This window comes from Pteropus vampyrus, unplaced genomic scaffold, assembly GCF_000151845.1.
Source record: "Pteropus vampyrus isolate Shadow unplaced genomic scaffold, Pvam_2.0 Scaffold150, whole genome shotgun sequence".
Taxonomy (NCBI): domain Eukaryota; kingdom Metazoa; phylum Chordata; class Mammalia; order Chiroptera; family Pteropodidae; genus Pteropus; species Pteropus vampyrus.
This window is the reverse complement of record NW_011888931.1, coordinates 1,746,347-1,764,702: the sequence shown is the minus strand read 5'-3', so window position 1 is coordinate 1,764,702 and position 18,356 is coordinate 1,746,347. Positions and strand designations below refer to the sequence as shown.

Here is an 18,356-nt window from a genome sequence, read left to right as displayed (position 1 = left end):
GCTGTAAAAATCTCCTGAGTTTGTTCCAATACCCATTTTACAGGAGAGTAAAAAGGCGTGGAGAGGTGAGGAAACTTGCCCAAGTTTAGGAAGTGGCTGGACTCAGTCTGTCCAATTCCTGAGCCGACCAGGGCACCTGCGTATGCTCTGCCTCCCTTGTGGCTACAGGGTTGCTGAATAGAGCAGGGGAGAGTTAGTCAGTTTATTATCGTTTTAATCATGGCATCTGTTAGGGTCAATATTTTAGTAATGCATTTCCTTTCAAAGGCAGTTTTAATGTTGACAAATGTCTGCTTCTAAGTCACCTGGCCAAAAATAAGGAGCGAATTTATGATTTCTTGTTTTTTATGGTTCGATTCAGATTTACTGCACAAAACTTCCTTTTATAGCTGTAAAACCACCAAAGTTCTTCACTGAGCTTGACGGTAACTTACCTGAATAAGCGAGAGCAGGGAGTGCCCTGGTCCTTGAATTTCTAGCTGCTCTCTAATTCCATTCCAGGAGGGACCACAAGAGAGGCCTCATCTGATTCACTTGGCATGAGTCTCAAGTATGTGAGAGGGTGACTTTGAACTTCTCGTTGTTCTTAGATCATGATGCTGAAATAATTCAAGCATCTATAGTAGAGCATGGCAGGTAGTTCACACCTTAGTTCTTCAGCCTCTGGTGGCTGTGGGAGCTGCGGCTTTGTCATCCTTCCTGGAAGTAACTGTTAGTCACATCTTAATACTGAGCCACACGTTTATAGCCATTTGAGTGAAGCAAATTTGACAGCAACACTGAGTCAATAATCTCAATCTTGACTTTCAAGACAGAACTAGTAAACAAACTAAATCGTATATTGTTTATTATCTATTATTTTAAAAAGTCCCCAATAAGTAAATCTTTAAAAAATTATTTATTATCCCACATATTTTAAGTTGTTCATTATTCTTTAGACTCCTAATATTGTTACAGATTTGGAAGTTAAAAGAAAAAATATCTTTCTACTATAGAATGTTGCAATTTTATTTAATGGAAAAAATATTTTCTTGCTATTCTCATTCTTCTGGAAGAAAATGTTCCACTGAATAATTGATGCTTCTAAAATGAAGTCTTGTGTTTTTATGATAGTATAATAGCTTCATTATCTAAGTAAATGTTAGACATTCCTGAATATTAACTATTTTCATGTGATAAATATTTTGAATATAGAAAAACTCAGCCCACCTGATGGTTCTCAGGTGAAATTCAGACCGTGATTTATATAGAACCAGAGATAATTGCAGATGGTAGAACTAATAGCAACATGCAAATCATCAACTCTTAAGAACTTTTTGAAGGTCTTTCCATGGTTTTGGTCAACGAAAATAAGATGTAAAGCTGAAATTTAATTATGTAATTTGGGATGGTGAATGTATTATTATATTTTCACACTTTTTAAAAGAATTGAAACAAATACCGTCACTTATGATTGTGTAACTTTTGTTTTGATTTTGTATAAAATAAAATATTAATTGCATTGTTTTTCATGACAGAGGGTCAAAATAAAAGCACAGTGTCCCCTAGTATTTCATATCCGGATCTGAAGTTCCTGCTTCTAAAATGTATGATTGGCTTGAAATTATGTAAATACCCTCATACTACTGACTTATACTTTAAAAAAAATTATTTCTGAAGATTCCATAGCAGCTTCTTGTTATCTGAGAATAATTAGAACCAGAAAAAGGCCATTTAAAGGAATGCACTTAAGTGGGAACTGAAATTTTATAACATGATGAAAAAAAGCTTTGGGACTTTATCTTACCCCCAAAAAAACACACACAAAAAATTATGAAAATAAATTTATTTTAGTTTATATTTAATGAAATTTAAATGATCATTTTGACCACAGCTCTTTTAGAATGTGCAATGCAAAAATCAAATTTTGATTGTTTTGAGAGGAGTAAATTTTTGGACAAAATTGTTGGATGGTACGCTGTGGTGCTTTTAAAGTCATGTTTGACATTGCATTATATCTTCAAGATGGCCAGTTTTATAAAAATATTCGAGGTCTTAGTCATTTTTCTTTGTGACTTTTAGATTCTTTAGTATTAAACTCCTTCCATGTTGAAATTTTTGTCTTGCCATTAACTTAAAATTTTTCTCTTAAATGATTGTTTTCTCATCAGACTGCTAAGTCACCATTTGCTATTGTTTTACCTGTTATTGGGCACGTTTTCTAATGTCATTTTGATTAACCTCATGAAATTCTGAATTTGGGGGACAAGATTTGCGATTTCAGTTTGCAGTGGATATCTGTCATTATGTGGGAGGTGCAAGACACTGATAGACAGGCTCGGGCTGACAGGCTCACACTGATTGTGAACAAGGACAGTGTCTTGGGTGGGGATTCAGGTCATAAAATGTTTGGTTAGTAGGAAATATGCAGTGTTTTGAAGGCATGTTTCTCTGGAAAAGCTCCTAACTAGATAGGGCTTTGGATAATGGCTTCTCATGTAACAAGGAACCCTGATTTATTTGCATGTGTCCCCTGTAGTCTGCTCTGTAGGGGACAGATTCACAAGTGGGGAGATCCCCGTGCTTGTCTCCGTTCTGCCAGTGAGGAGTTATATGATCGCAGACGAGCCGCTTCATGTCTTTTGGTATAAATTCACTAATCTGTGAAATGAAAAGGTCGAGCTAAAGTCCCTTCTAGTCACAGCATTCTGTGATTGATATTTTAAGCCTGGCAAGAGCTTTATCACTCTGTTTTCATAGACTGCTATAAGTTAATAGTCATCGACCAACTCCTTTTAGTTTTTTCGACTATATATATGTATATTATATGTAAGTTATATATATATATATATATATCATATATATCCATATTAATCATACTCCTGGTAAATTTATAATCAACACTTTGGAACAATTTTACATTCTGCTCTTTTTAATAGTGTTATTTCTTATATAAGTGTTTTCCTATATACCATAATCTAAATAGCTTTCTCTTTTTCACATTTATCCATTCTAATAGCTGCTTATTAGTCTATTGAGTAAATGTGTGTACACATATGTGTGTGTGTATGTGTGTGTATACATATACATGTACACACACACACACACACACACACACACACACACACCCATATATCCTGGCAACTGAGCATCTCTGTACTTCAGAGTTTTGGGGAATTGGGGGGCCATGTTACCATAGACATCTCTTTAGGTAGACAATTTTGTCAAAAGAGCTTCTCACACATGTAGCACAGTTCTGTGTGCCTTTCAGTCTTTAAGGGCCTTTTGCTGCTGCTATAAACAGGAAGAAACAAACTAAGGCAAAGCATCTGGCTGAGTGAAGCAGGGGGAGGAACAAGGAAAACTGGAAGAACATTGTGTTTTGCTGCTGCCCAGCAGGGCAAAGAGATCCTGGGGAGCCTGGTGTGAAATAGCAAGGGAAGCAGGGAGGGCTCAGAAGCCCTTGCTCTGGGTGTGGCATCTTTAGGTGCCCGGCTGACCCTGCCACACTATACCTAGTATCGGATCACCTGGGAAGGCTGGTGGCCTTTGGCTCATGCTGGTGGCCTGTTGCACTCAGCTGGTCCAGAGAACAGAGCCAGAAGGGAAACAATCTTAAGGAGCAGATGTGTTCACAGCAGGAAAGCATCCACAGACTGAGTCTGCTAATCCAACATTATTAAAAATTGCAGCACTTTTCATTTTATTTCAAGATCTTGGAGATTTTCGATGCGTCCTTGGGGAATAATAGCTTGTTCATCCATTATAATTGGATTTGCTACCTCTTATCAAGATAAAGGAAGCATACTTGGCACTTTTCCCTTCCTACTTGTAATATGTAATTTGGTCTGTGGCTGTTGTTGTACCCTCTGCATATGCGGGTGAACTGTTTGCAATGCTTGTTTGACATAACTTGCCACAATTTCTTGCTTTTATTGGGTAAGAAAGAGAACTATGCGTTGATGAAATCCAGGGTAACCTGCTGTTTACAGTAGCTAATGGCAAATGTTTCCATTTAAATCAGGTTAAAACAGGTATGATCAAGGCAATGTTAGTCGTGATTTAAATTGCCAACTAGAAGAAAACTGGAGAATTATAGAGATTGCATGTCAATTTCAAATTTCACTGTGCTAGGTCATATGGGAATGAGGGATACTGACAAAGTAAGATGAAGTCCAGTATTTTCAGAGGTTTACTTAAGCACAAACTAATTTGGTCCATCTCATGTAAGTACATGTTTCTCAGCTTTGGAAGTTACATCCTATAATTTTTAACCTTTTTTATTTTTCCTTTCAGGCTTCAGCTACATTGAAGACTGGTTGTTTTCCACAACTAGACGAGAAGCCCATGAAGGGATGGTGACTTCTTTTTGAGTTCGAGTAGCAGAAGAAAAGGTAATTAATTATTGATGGTTTCAGAATGCGTTTGCCATACTGTTGTGGAGGCCAGCTGCAATAGTAGCAAACAGAAAATGAGAGGTTGGATATTTTCTCTCACAAAGAAAAATAACTGATACTATTCTGATTTAGTTACGTGATTATTCTATAAACGAAACTTAGCATACTCTTCTTAAATAAGCTTTCCCAGGAAAGTCTATCCAAGGATTAAGGTGTGACCCACCTAAGCAGTTTACTCCTTTTTCTAAGACCGTGTCCTCGAGAATGTCTCCCGTGCCTGTTCTGTGCGACATCCCATGTTTAGAGAGAGAATATGAGAATCTAAGACATAAGTCATGGACAGACGTTTAAAGTATAGGGACTCATTTTAATCACACATAAATTTGATAACTCTTAACAACAGCTGCCTTATCCCTTTTCCTGGTCTCAGCTCACTTAAGCCCATGACAACTGATGGCCTCACTGTGACCAGTTCTTTCTTTGGCTGGGCTCCAGGACCAGTTCCTCTCTCCCAGCCACCTAATCCTAAATCTGGTTATCCTCTCCAGGTCAGAATTTTTTACCTGATGCCCTCAGTTCTTCTGTTTTCCAGAACTCTAAGCCAGAAGCTCAGGTATCAGCCATTAGCTCATTTAGGATTTCTCAAAAGATCATCTTTCTAAAATCTGTTCACAGTATTTTGTTCATAGAGACAATCACCATTCCTGCTCACCAGTTCTCTAAGTATCAGTTTATTTTCTCCTCTTCTTCCAGTGATTGGATTTAGTTAAAAAAAATAATAAAATCATATTTAAATTCATATCGATCTACGTTTTTAGCCATGTCAGTCCGAGGGTCAATGGATGGAAGATACAAAGACACATCTGGAGAAATTTTGAAACCTCTGACTGTCTAATGAATAGGTTGCTTTGCCTGGTGGAAGATCTCCCTTGATGGAGATATTTCTGTAGAAACTGCACATCTGCCTGACAAGGATGTTGCAGAGGAGGAGCTGGCTGAATTGGAAAGAAGGTTTTCTAGGTTCGTTTCAACCAAAAGGAATTCTACAATTTCTTAATCGATGGCCCAAAAGAAGTGAGGTTTTTGGTGTGTGTTTTGTTTGTTTGTCTGTTTTTCCCATTACTTTTAAAAAAGTGAGCAAAGATATAGAATTAGATTCTTGTAATTTCTGGTGCATCTATCATGCTTTGGAGGTGATTTTCTCGAAACTCTTATTCCCAAGTGTATTTCCTGAATAGCTCCCTCTTAGCCCTCATGACCTTGGAGGGCTGTCTGGAGATAGAGTGATTTCATGGATGTACTTTCGTGGAGATGTGGTGCTCAACAGTGCTTCAGAGAGCAGCTGTCTGAAGTACGTGCGTGGTTTGCTTAGTTGGGAAGGAGATTACCATAAATTGATTATAAACCTGGCTCTTAGGATCTTAACATGTCGAACCCCACCCACTCTGCCACGCTTGAACCCCGAGTGTTTGCCTCCCACGGCCAAGCCTCCCCCATTTACCATTCCTTAGGGACGGCAGACATGAGATAAAGCACCATGTGGTAGTTGTTTTTGAAAACGTCTAAACATCCCATGACCATCCCTGGAGGTCATATTCACTTGAGACTATAAAGTTTTATGGTTCCATTTCCTCATTACTCGTCCCTTTTCCAGAAGGAAGTATTTCCTCCTCCTTCCTTCTAAACGGGGCATTGCTTTGTCCTTACCTCCTGTCCTTGGTTTGGTTCCTTTTTATTAACTATATGCAGACTGTGTCTCTTCACCTATCACTAGAATATTAGTTCCATGAGGCAAAGAATTTCTTTCTGTTTTGTTTGCTACTTTACGCTGAGCACCCAGAACAGTGCCTGGTGCATAGTAGGTGTCAGTGAACATTTACTTAACGGTAATAAATGTATCTCCCTGAACAAACCAAAAGTTCCCTAGGGCCGGGACCAACCCCTCCGACCACGAATTTCTCACTGGACTGATGCAGCAGCTGCTGTCTTCACTGACTACCAGTCTGCGGGGTGTCATAACACACACTGTCCCTCTCCCAGAAGGGCTGAGGAAGTGGTGTGTTGTACCGTGCTGTATGGGTGATCATAGGCTAAGCTGTGCCTATCTGCTACTTAAAGCATAGAAGATTCTTTCCAAGATGCTGACAAATGAGATGTGGAAGGGATGCAAAGCCAAGAGGCAGCATCCTGTCCATGTAGGACTTTTTAACTTGCTGTGTTCACCAGCCCCACCCAGGAAACCTTTCAGATGGCTTGCAGCTGGGTGGGGTGAAGGTGGGGTGGCAGGAAGGGCGTGTGCTGATGTCACAATGAGTCTTCCCCTCTGGTCAGGTCTGAGAGGAAGTGTGTGGTAAGTCACGCGGAGGCAGAATGTCTGTCCCTGATAGGGGCTAAAGCGGCTCTTTGGTTTCCCTTTTAAGCCTGTTCTTAAAGCCTGCCTCTGTTTAAATAAATGAATGAGCACAGAGAGGAGCTTTATTGAATATGCATAATTGGATATGCAACAGATCCAAAGTCTGGCTGATGGAAGAATCAAATCTAATTCTGATGATCTAATCGTATCTTTGAATAGATGTCCTGAGGGTAAGTTTCGGGTTTTTGGCTTCCCATCACAGGTGATCATAAAAAGGAAGGAGGCAAGGAGGCAGATTTTTCCAGAAACTCTATGCTTAAATGAGTTTATCCGGATAGGAAATTTTAGGTACAAAGACTTTAAGGCACAATAATAGTTGTCTTTCCATCAGCTGGTGAATAATTTTGAGACAGTCTTGAGATGTTAATTCAATGAAACCATGGACTTATGTTTCTCGTTTCTCTCTCAGACACAAATGCATGTGCACACGCACACACACATGCACGCACCATTCCGACATTAGAAATTATTGTGCCTTCGCGTGTCAGGCTTTGTGCTGTCGTAGCTAGAGTCTCTGTTCCTCACAAAGTATTTATGAAGCTCTCATTCCGTATCATGTAGTTGCTGCCAACTTGCCTTCCCTGCGCTCCTACGCATGCCCTGAACCTCGCTCTCCAGCCCTGCCATGCTCTTCTGCTCCACCAGAGTTCCATTCGCCCTGAGCCATCACCTTCCCAGTGTGCTAGACAAAATCCTGCTCCCTACAATGCCAATTGCAAACGCAAGGCCCATGTAAAATCTTTCCTGCCCCCTCCTCCACGGGAAGCTCTTCTCATTTCAGCCCTGCAGCTCCCTGTGCTTCCCTTATGGCCTTCGCCTTCTCCTCCCCATGACAGCTCTAGTGAGGCAAGCCCAGCAGGTAATACCCAGCATGCAGCCAAGTTGGGTACTTCATCTGCGACCACTTTCTCCCTCCCTCCACCTTGCCTTGCCATTCTTGATCTGGCACCGAACGCTGCCACCCTTCTTAAATGCATGGTGCACTTGTTATGGCCAAAAATCTTTGGCTGTAGCCTCAGGCCTGACGTCTCAGCCTGGCACAGAGGGCCCTTCTGATGCCAGCTTCCATCCCCCGCCCCATTGTACCATGTTCTATTTGTGCAAGATACTATCAGCTTTCTGAAAATACCAGGTTCAGTCTCAACCTTGTGGCCTTGCACAGGCTGTTCCTGCTAACTGGAATACCTTTCCCCATCCTTCCCAAGGAGCTAAACGTGACTGATCACTAATGATGTCAGTCAGGTGCCTCCTCAAAGAAGCCAGCTGGGTCAGGTATACCTGTTGGGGAGGGGGCTTCCAAGCCCCCCCTGGACAAAACTCGCATTAGACCATGTCCCAGACTGTGTGCTTTAGATGCTGCTCTCCAGCTGAATGGACTGCAGTAAAGGCAGGACTGAATGCCTGGCCTCTATCATTGCACGTAACACATAGGTGTTTAAAAAATGTCTGGCTTTCTGATATTCATCCTTAAACCTGCCAACCTTATTTAATACTTTTCATTTTAGGTTGTTGTTTTTCTAACAATATTTAATAAAACAATCCCATCTTATGTAAAGAAGAATGACTCTATTTTAAAAAAATGGATTTAATGGCTTTATTCACTGCTTCTGTTCTCATAAGGGTCTGCCATATGCATTTACCACTACAGTAGAGAATTTAGTAAAAGTTAATGGAACAAGATAATTCCTCCGTTGCCTAAAAGCAGCTATCAGTCTAGATATTTATAAGTGGGCCGCTTATAAATATTTAGATATTTGTAATTTTATAAGTGGGCCGCTATCAGAAAACCCTGCCAGGAGATGGTCATGTATTCAGTTTCAATCAGCTCATGCTCCCCTCATCCTGCCATGTGAGAAGAGAATCACGGGAGAAACCAAAGGACAAGGAGGGGCTGGTACTTCAACAGACACCAAACTCTCGAGGCTTCTACTAGGCTTGGTCATTTGGGCAAATCTTCTCCACACTCCAGGTTAGTCTGCCACATTGTGCTGGACATAACTCCTCCAGGAAACAGTCTGTGAACTTCCCTCTGACGTGTAACTGTCACGTGCAGGGCTCCAGTAAGATTCCAGGCCTGTCGTCTTCCAGGTGAGGTGGGCTCTGCCTTCACTGCAGGGATCTTTCCCAGACTAATGGCTTTCTAGTGACGTTAACCCATTTGTCACAAGCCTTTCTTCACCCCTGGACTGAGGGGGCCTCGGCTGGATGGTATTCTTGCTCGCGTATGTTAGAGTTCTCTGGGTTGGAGGTAGAGTATTAAGATGTAAAGAATGCAGAGAAGAGCATCAAGCATGAATGATGGGGTTTGCCTGAGAGGGCAAACAACTGCACTCACGTGGAAAAGGCAGTCTCTCCCTCTCTTTTCTCATGGAATTTGGGAGATTAACACTAAGTAGCCAATGAAACTGTGTCCCAGGTGTCACTTTTAGTGGCTCTAATGGCATTTGGGGCTGGGCAAAGCTTGGTTCTCCTGATGGAAATTTTTCTTTGGCTTGGGGATATTGCAGTGCAAGGCCAACAAAGGAGCAAGAGAAGTAGAAATCTCCCAGCAGTTTTCACCTCTCGTGCCTAGAAGCATCACTTGGAGGTGGAAAGTGAACACGTCTTTCGTCATCTGTATTCTCAGGCCAGGGTGGCAGTTGAGCTGAGAGGGAAAAAGAGGGAGAATTCATGGAAAAGGACATTGGGTGTCTGGGACCGTCACATCGAGAGGGGGTCAAGACAATTGAATCTCTTTCCTTAATTTAATATTTTTTTAATTTGAAATTTTGAAAATGATCGTGATCAAGTAGCAGTTGTTAAGCACCCAATATATCAAGCTATTTTATAAACCTTTGTTTTGAAATGTGTCTAAGGTAAGTGAACTCTCTCTGGTGCACAGATGGGTTCTGATGTCCTGGGAAGAACTCTTGTCCAAGTGACTAGGGCTGATTCTCAATAGATGCTTCCAGTACTGAGGGTCACAGCTATGTGCCAAAAGGAAAACAGAGGTGGAAAATCTGCTCCACGCAGCCAAACGGGCGTTAAATCCCAGGCTAATGCCAGCTGAAAAGGAGCCCTACATGTGGCCAAATGCTGTTGTCAAAAACAAGAGCTGGCTCTCGTTCCCCCAAACCAGAATCCAGTTCAGTGTTCCAAGAGCCAGCTGCTCCGGCCCCCTAAGGTGATGTCTCAGGGCCCAGAGTGACCTCCTTTGCCCCACAACTTCTTTCCACTTACCTCCGACGAGAAGAAGTCTCTATGAAACTCTGTGCATAGTCCCAGAGCATGTCTTATCTTACTGTGATGGCCAAAGACTGCTTAGTCTTTGCTTAGCCAACTAGTATTTAGTAAGTATCTGTGTTTAGCAAGTTAAATAGGCTTGGTTCTCAAGGAGTTTATATCACACACACACCTGTTCATTGAACTTTAAAAGCAGAATGATGAAAGAACACATGTAGTCTGAGCTAACACAGCAACGGGATATAGATGAATATGTCTTTACTACAATTAACAAATCTTTGTGCAAAATGGGCAATGGAGGTTTATCCCTCATTAGAATAGAAAGGTGGAGGAAAGGGCTTGGTTTTCTTTTTATTTGGAGAAGGGCAGGAGAAAAATTATTAGTTTTATTTTTAGAAGAGCTGAGGGCATAGATAGAACCTGGTTTAATGAATAGGAAATGGCCACTTCCTCCAGGGAGACTGGGAGGAAAACACAGGTGGTAAGACAGGTGGTATGATTCTGTGAGGTGCGGGGACTGCGCGGGCAGGAATAACATTTTAGTAAGTGGGACGCTGGTGTCTAGGAGTCATGGTGTTCTGGATTTCATACTGTGACCTCAGCTCGTTGACCTGATGGCTACAAAGATATGTGCAGTAGGAAGGATTGTGGCTCCCAAAGAATCATGGTTCGCATCCTAATCCCCAGAAGCCGTGAATGCATTAGGTCACCTGGAAAATAGGAATTGCTACTCAGCTGAACTTGAGATGGGGAGAGGATCCTAGATGATCCAGGTGGGTCCAATGTAATCACAAGTGTCTTCTGTGAGGGAGGGAGACAGAAGAGTCAGTGTCAGAGTAAGGCTGTGTGATAAAGTCTCGACGCCTTTGTTGCTTTGAAGATTGAAGAAGGGGCCACAAACCAAGGAATGCAGGTGACCTCTTGAAGCTGGAAAAGAGAAGGAAATGCATTTTCCCCTAGAGCCCGCAGAAAGAACCAGCTCTGCCAACACCTCGACTTTCAGCCCAGTGAGACTCATTTCTGACTTCCAGCCTCTAGAACTCTAAGATAATAAATTTGTGTTGTTTTAAGCCACCACGAATGTAGTAATTTGTTATAGCAGCAATAGTAAATAATCCAATATGGAAAGCTGTCTCTGTTTTAGAAATATGAGAACCTCTTAGTTATTTATAGTATATAGTATAATGGAAAATTTATGGAATATAAATAACTCAAAGAAGAATCTTGTCAAAATTAAGTCTAAGATCTGTGTAAGCTCATTTATTTTACTAGAGTGAGGGCAGAATCTTTATTTCTTCACTTTTATATCCTCACTGCCTAGTTCCATGCCTGACTCATTCACTTCTAAATGAATGAATCTCTTTTAACTAAATCCATGAAAAACCAAAACAATTATCTTTTCAAGAGTTTATTTTAGAGTGCATCACTATTATTAGAAATCTTAAATTCAGGCTCTTGTTATAGACAAAGAACATCGCACTTTATATTGTTATTCAAAGATGAGAGGTTTGGTTAGAGAAATTTTTTTTTTTTAAATTGTTGTGTTTAAACAAGAGTCTTTATTGCTTCCTTGGGTTCTAGGAATTTCTTTGTACTTACCCAGGTTGGAGGGCTCACTTGCCCTTTGCCTGTTCAATAAAACTTCTGTAATATGTAGCAAGTTGTAACCTTAAATCGGTGACCCAAAAAAAGGCTCATTTTTTTGTGAAACTTGGTTTGGGAAGCCTGGTATTATTTACTAATATTAGTAATATTAGTAATGATCTTTGCATGGCATCTTTGAGAATTAAGAATATTTCTAGTGTTGATTTATTATTTCTTCACTCGCTCATTCTCTGAAAAACTCTTTACTAGGATCTTGCTATGTGCCATGCCCTGGGGAAACAAAGGGAGATAAGATATGGCACTTTCAGAAGAATCCACATTCTAGATGGGAAGAAAGGTGTGTGGATAGATAATGAGAACATGGACTAGCAAGTGTTAAAATAAATTGTGCCAAGAGGAGAAAATTTCTAACTCTACCGGGAGAATACAACAGAGAAGAAGAGATATTTATATATCTCTGTACCAAAGGACCAGGAGGAGCTTGGCAAGTAGAAGAATGGAACATATATTTACTGCCTACTGAATCTCAGGCACTGTGCTGGGCACTTTTGCATATAATTTTGTCATTTAATTTTGACCCTGAGGAAAATGATATGCTAGTTAAGTAACTTTGCAAAACCACACAGAGTAGAATTTATATTCTTAGCAGTCATCGTTTTAAAGCAGAGATGGGCAAACTTTCAGGAAAAGATCAGAGAGTAAATATTTTAGGCTCTGTGGTCCCTATGGGCTCTGTCACGACTATTCAACTCTGCCACTGTAGTGTGGAAATGAATGAGCATGGCTGTGTTCCAATAAAACTTTATTGACAAAATAGGCAGTGGACCAGATCTGGCCTTTGGGCTGCAGTTTGCTGACTCCTGTTCCAGAGTGGCAATTATAATTTCCATTTTGTTTTGGAATATTTCTAGAGAGGGAGCTTATAGGTTTTATTTGCTTCTCAAGTGGGTCAATGACAGTTTCAGAATGGGTTATAGAATCTCACAAAGAAATGATGGCAGACCAGATTAATAATGGAGGTTCAGACTGACCCAGTTTTCTAAGATTTCACATCGTTGCGATTAATATTTAACAGATCTCTGAGAATCCAGATAGAATACATCTTTAGGTCATTATGGATGAGTTCAAAAAGAAAAACCACACTAATTCAGTCTTGGCAGAGGATTTGGCATTGTGTGGGTATGTTTGTGGTTTAACTCTAAGTTTTTTAAAAAAATAGACATAGAAAAAATTTGCCTGGAACATTTGGGAAGAAATAAGGTAAAGATCTGAATGGATGACCTGGGAGAAGCCTGGGTGTAAAGCCTTGATGCTGCTGTTTCCTGGAAAAGAGCAGAAACATCTGGCTAGTGCTCTGTGAAAGGAAGTCCTACGACCAGATTGAAAAGCAGAATACATCTTGACATCTTAAAGCACGAAGCCAGAAAAATCTCTCTGTAATAGTTGATACTATGGGAAAAGTCACTAAATTCAGAGATTTGAGTAAGAAATCCTTTAGAGCAAAACAGTGAATTTTTTTGAGAACAAATCTTTCCAAGAGTATATTCTAAGAGATATAGTGTGGTAAGAAAACACCCAGAAAACCGAGGGTTTCAGAAATGCTCCCAAAAGGAAACATTGAGAAACCATTTAGGTCACCTGTCCCGGCCCTATGTGACCAAAAGATTTTTTTCTCTCTGCTAATGATGGGAGCTGGATGAGGATGGTTACTTTGGGGAGCGAATCTCTTTTGAAAAATGAAAAGCAGACTAAGTTAAGACGATAGTTCTAAGTTTGGATGGTTCCAACTGGATTGAAACATTTTTCTCACCAACAGGAATAGATTAAAAGTGATGTGTGTGCCTGTTGTCCCTGGAGGTCCCTGTGCTTGGCATCCCATAGTGTTTTGATCTGGTTCCCCATCAGGCTCTGTGCTGTTGCTCTTAGGGTTGAATTGGGGAGAAAAGGGAGGAAAAGATGGAAAATGTGGGAGTTGATATCTTCCTGGAAGACATCGTGCATGTTAACAGGCTACAGTTATTCCAATCAAAACAATTTAAACTTTTTCTTGTGTTTTGGATCCTGGGCATAAATCTTGTCTTGATTAAAACAGATGTGATTTGGGAATGTGCACGAAGTCCCATAATGTGGAAGCTGAGCTTTGCTGGCTCTCCTGCTACTGTATCTTACTCTGATTAGCAGGCATCAAACTGGATCCCATGGTGCATGTGTGTGTTGTTTTTCTGGCCCCTGTCAAGGTTAGATGCAGCTTCATAAAACTCAGAAAGAGCTTCCTTCAAATAGATACCTTTGGCAGCAGAAGAAAATAATCTGTAAAGTAGATAAATACATTGATGTGGATTATGTCAAGCAAACAGTGTTTATATAAAAGGCTTTAACATGTAAACCAACTAAAGAGTCTGATAATTTGACTTCTTTCCCATTGGACAGAGCTTTTTCATATTGTGTGTTTAGAAAAGAATATTTGCATTCTACAATCTAGCTGACATTGTTTTCTTTTAGCAAGGGTTAAACAAAAGGGACCTTCAAAACATTGTTGATATATTGCAGAAAGCTTTGCTGCTTTTATTAGCTTCACTGGAAATTTTCGTTTCCTGGAAAGCTCGCTAGTGGAGTGTATGGTTTCTTACAGAAATCCATCTCTTAGCTGCATTCACTAAATAACCTAGTCAGTGGGGATGCTACTGCGGGATGGAATTAGTATCTAAACTGGTCCTGAGTCAGCTACTTCCATTGTAAAGAAAGTTTTAAGGTTTAATGTTACTTGGGTCCAATTAACCTTTTTTTTTTTTTTTAATCTTAATTCATTCGAACTCTCTGATAACAATATTATACATGTTTTCCAGCAACTCAGATAGCTGGTATTGAACATGGAACTAACCTGCTCCATCTCAGCACCTTGCAATTCAGTCAATGGCACCATCACACACCCAGTTGTCCAGTCTGCCACGTCTCATCTCCTCCACCATTACCACTTCCAGTCTGGGCTTACTGTCTCTGCCTCGATGGCTGTGGTGGCCTCCTATCAAATTCTCTGCTTCTTCTTGTCCACTTCCACATCTGCTTACCCCCAAAGTCTATTTTCCTCAGAGCGAATAGAGTGATTCTTTAAAACTAAATCAAAACCATATCACTCCCTAGCCTACACCCAACGATGGCTTTTGGTAACTTCAAATAGAACCCAAAGTCCCTCTTTGGCACAGGGCCTATAGGATCCACGCTCAGCTTTCCCTGGCCAGCATTTCCTGCTGGCTTCCTAGACACTCTTCCTTTCACTCCATTCCAGCCACGTCGGACACCTTGCCAGTGGTGTCCTCCCTTGGGCATAGTGGTCAGACTTCCATTTTAAGACTTGAGAATTAGCACTTGTTCTTCTTTCCTCCTCCTGAACTCTCCCTCCGGGTGCTCACCAGCTTTCTTCCCCAGTCTGTCCAAGTCTGTCTTTTTCTTTTTTTTTTTTTTGGTGTGTGTGTCGGGGGGGGGGTGTGTATGTGTGTGTGTGGGGGGGGGGGTTTTTATGAGGTTTAAAAAGATGCTCTAGCCACTGCCTATAATTTGTAATCACTGATGTTTGTGAAAACATGCACATATGAAGCCAGTAGAGAATAATGGTAATCGTAGCATGATGAACTACTGTACCATCTGATTAGGCTTGTAAGTGTCTAAGAGGCCGAAAAGGGGTCAGAATATCATGGCTGCTTCAAGCCGACTGTGATCCGTTCTGTGAAGGGTCTTAGTTCCCTTTCTGTTGTGGCAGCTGCACATCTAGAGTGCCTCCTGAACTGCCTGTGAAAATATACTCCTGTGCTGGTTTTCAGACTTGTTCAAGTTTAAGAACACTTGGAGAAAGTCATTCTGTCTTGCAACTTAGGACGTTATGTGTTTTGGTATTATATATACTAATACACACACACACACACACACACACACACACACTGTAGTCCCCCTTACCCATGGTTTAGCTTTTTAGCTTTCTGGGGTTTCAATTACCTGCAGTTAACCAAGGTCTGAAAATATTAAATAGAAAATTCCAGAAGTGAACAATTAATAAGTTTTAAATGGTGCACCACCGTTCTTAGTGGCATGATGAAATCTCACGCCATCCTGGTCAGTCCCACCTAGGACATGAATCGTCCCTTTGTTCAGCATCTCCACGCTGTAGATGCCACCCTCCTTTTACTCAGTAGCCGTATATATAAGGTTTGGCATTATCTGTGGTTTCAGGCATCCACTGGGAGGTCTTGGAGTGTATCCCCCACAGACAAGGCAGACAATATATATTCTTATACATAGATAGATACGTATATATTTAATTACTAAATACAAAGTTGGCTCTTTCTATATGTCTTAGTCGGTTTGGGCGACTCTAACAAAATACCACAGACTGGGTAGCTTAAACAACACACATTCATTTCTCATATTTCTAGAGATAGGGAAGTCCAAGATCAAGGTGCTAACAGATTCCATTCCTAGTGAGGGCCCACTTCATGATTTGTAGACAGCCGCCTTCTTGGGGCGTCCTCACATGGTGGAGAGCAGAGAGGAAGCAAGCTCTTCTATGTCTCTCCTTATAAGGTCATGAATTCCATTCATGAGAGTTCCACCTGATGACCTCATTACCTCCTGAAGGCCCCACCTCCTAATGCCATCACACCGGGGGTCGAGATTTCAACATAAAAGTTTGGGGGGGACATAGACACTCAGTCCATAGCACTATATTTGGATGCTATAAACAATAATAAAATCATATTCACAAGCATGTATCTCTATCAAAAACCAAGCTATTTTTCTTCAATGTTTGCTTCCCACTTGTTTATTCATTTTGTGGCTACTATTAGGCAAGTAGTCAGGGGCACCACAAATTTGGCGGGGGGGGGGGAAGGTGAGGGAACTTAAAATTGAAAATTCTGCTCATTAACTTAATTGTTCCATCTGTGGTTTTGGATAGTACCCACATCCTTTGAATTTTGAAGCAGAAGACCTCCCAGGATTTTGTAGGAGCAAAAGATAGCCCTAAGGACAAAGGGGTGGAGGCATTTCTGGATCTCATCAGGGAGGATCATGGTGCTTATTTTAGCTACTTCTCCTTCATGTGTCCCCACGTCAGTTGCTATTTTGATTGTGAGCATCTTCCTGCAGCTGGCGGTGTGCTGATTGCCACAAGCCCTGGGGGGAGGGGGATGAGCTGCCCCGTGCCCACTGGTACACCTGTCAGTCCTTCAGCATCTATTTGTTGAGCACCGGACTCATGACTGAAATACTAAAAAACACGATACAAGATAAAAGTCCTGCTTGTAAAACCTCACGCTCTCATTTTAGAGAAAAAAATACATATGAAATACAGATAACTCTTGACCAAAAGAAATAGAGTACAAAACAAGTTGTCACAGTCATGTTATACTTTGAAATGCCTTTGATATACCCTTACTTAGTGAAAACTGCCAACATTTACTTAGTAAAATATCCAGTATTTAGGAAAATATTCACTGTTCTATGGATATTATCCTAATGTGTAAAAATATTTTAATAATAATACTTCAGGATCACAAAATCTGTTACTTGACAAATAAAATGGTCCAGTGTTAGTACTCTTAAAATGGTCTATTACTTGTTCTTTATTCAAACTTTCCATACCACCTTCCCCCCACCCCATATTAAAATGAAGCTTAGGCTGTTTAGTGTGTCATTGAGAGCTGTGCTTTTCTCTTTCTAAAGGTGTTGCAGTGGGCCCAGTGACCTTTGAAGAGAGTTCCTCCCCTTCAGTGTCCCTGCTGCCCTATCTCCTATGGCACCTTCCCACTGAGTCCTTGCTCATTTACCTCTAACCTTGGCTCTTACACATGACAGTCTAGTCATTTACTAGTAGTTTTGCCATCAATTTGTGTGATCCTAGAATTAGTGCTAGCAGAGTGACACCATAGTGAGTACATGTCTGACGGGTGAAGGAATGGGGCTGTCTCCACACTGTATCACCCACGGCGACATCTGTAGGCTCTTTGTAGTTCCAGTCAATGGACACCTGGTAATAGGTATATGGTTTTGTTGATTTGATTGTTTTATAAATGTTCAAATAATAATGATATCTATCTATCTACTTGCCTGCCTGCTTCTCTGTCTATCAATCCATTGCTATGGCTAATCCAACTCCGAATAGTTGAGAATTAACTATAGTGGTCATTTATAATCAGATGTTTGGCATAGATTTAGGAAAGAGGAAAGTCTCTGAGGAAGAAGTTGGGCAATTAGGGAAGGCCTCATGGAAACCAGAAGCATCTGAGCTGAATCCTAAAAGATATCTTGAGATTTATTTGAGGGTAGAGAGGAAGTGCCTGTGACTCTGGGGAACTATTCTGGAGAACTTTCTTTCCTTGTTCTCAGCATCAAGGGAAAGAACGAGGGGAGAAAGTAGCCAGAGTAAAAGCTGGGTCTCATGGAGGCCTCATCCCTACAGTCGGTAGGGACCTTTGGATGCCTGGGGGAGAGGGGACAAGACCCTGCCAAATGCTCTGGACCTAGAGGTACCTGACACTGTAGTAGTTAAATGGTATGTGAATAAAACTAGAAACATCTCTACACTGCGGGCACCTCCATCGGCACCTCCTGTCAAACCTAAGTCTTTTGAAACGTTAAGATAAAAGTATCTTATGCCTTTCTCTGGCACATCTTCCCTCCAGACAGAGTTGGTCTAAAATTAGTCACGAAGTCGCGTCAGAGCTTTTGCATAGGGATTCATCATCACC

The 18,356-nt window shown here is 41.0% G+C and overlaps 1 long non-coding RNA gene across 1 annotated transcript in view; it reads left to right on the top strand.

Moving 5' to 3' along the window:
* LOC111745252 overlaps nt 1-18,356 on the top strand; it is a 51,807-nt gene that overhangs the window by 30,843 nt on the left and 2,608 nt on the right. The window contains exon 2 of the long non-coding RNA XR_002782568.1: nt 4,276-4,373. This is a non-coding gene — a long non-coding RNA (uncharacterized LOC111745252). The remainder of the gene's footprint in view (nt 1-4,275; nt 4,374-18,356) is intronic.